Source organism: Trichosurus vulpecula, chromosome X (genome assembly GCF_011100635.1).
Source record: "Trichosurus vulpecula isolate mTriVul1 chromosome X, mTriVul1.pri, whole genome shotgun sequence".
Classification (NCBI taxonomy): Eukaryota; Metazoa; Chordata; class Mammalia; order Diprotodontia; family Phalangeridae; genus Trichosurus; species Trichosurus vulpecula.
Genome location: NC_050582.1, coordinates 8,915,281 through 8,916,441, shown reverse-complemented (window position 1 = coordinate 8,916,441; position 1,161 = coordinate 8,915,281). Strand labels below are relative to the sequence as shown.

General features: G+C 46.3%; 1 pseudogene; it reads left to right on the top strand.

Annotated features, from left to right (window-relative positions):
• Positions 1-869: 869 nt before the first annotated feature.
• On the top strand, positions 870-1,160 carry LOC118832699 (annotated as a pseudogene).
• The last annotated feature ends 1 nt before the right edge of the window (position 1,161 follows it).

The window sequence follows — 1,161 nt, the reverse complement described above, 5'->3', positions numbered from 1 at the left end:
TCTATCCTAGTTTTGGTAACTGCAGGAAACAATGTGTGATGAACCAAAGGTCAAAACCTTGAAGATCAGCTAAGAAAGCAACACCTGGGGAACTCCTGCAGTTAATGCCAAGAGGTATGGGTGAATAGTTAACATTTTCATAGCACCCTAAAGATTACAAGTTCTTTATATCTCATTTTCACAGAGTCTCCCAACCACTCTGGGAGCTAGGTACTAGAGGGATGACTAGGCCCATTTCACAGAAGAGAAAACTGACATTCTGAAAGGGGAAGTAACTTGCTCATGGACACGTACAGTTGGCATGTGTCAACAGGCAGGATTTGAACCCAAGCATTTTTTATTCTAAGGCTGGAGCTCTGCCTACTGTGCCACTCTGCTTCTTAGTACCCTAAAAATAAAGCATTTACCCCAGCGGGTAAAGCCTGGCAGCATGGCACTCCCCATCTATGCTTTGATACCCTGGGATGTCATTGTGTCTAAAAGTAAAGAGCAGGCCCATTCTGGAAGACCCACTTGGACAGAACAAGTGACAGAGAAAAGGAAAATGACATTTGGGATTCAAATAGTCAAATGTTACAAACATTACTTCACACTACACAGATTTAGCAGAACCATTTACAACTGAGGAATCTGTATCGAAGTGGCTTAGACAGTGTACCAGGAAGCATCCACATAAATAAGAGGCAGTGGGCTAGTCACCCGGCCAGAGGGAGACATAACTGAAGGACACTGGTCTGTGAGCTCCAATAGTATCCAAGGAATGTCAAGAGATAGAGGGGCAAGGCCTCAGGACCTTGGTGGGTAGGAGGAGGGGATCGATACAAGGTTATTGACAAGAATTGCACAGGATGGCTCCCTTCCCTACCAAGATGGCGGTGTGTATCGCGGTGATAGCCAAAGAGAATTACCCGCTCTACATCCGGAGCATCCCTGCAGAGTATGAGCTGAAGTTCCATTATACGGTGCACACATCTCTTGATGTGGTAGACGAGAAGGTCTCTGCCATGGGAAAGGCCCTCATGGTTCAGAGGGAGCTCTACCTGGGACTCCTGTACCCCACCAAAGACTACAAAGTGTATGGCTATGTGACGAATTCCAAGGTGAAGTTTGTTATGGTGGTGGATTCCTCCAACACGGTGCTTTGAGACAACGAGATCCACA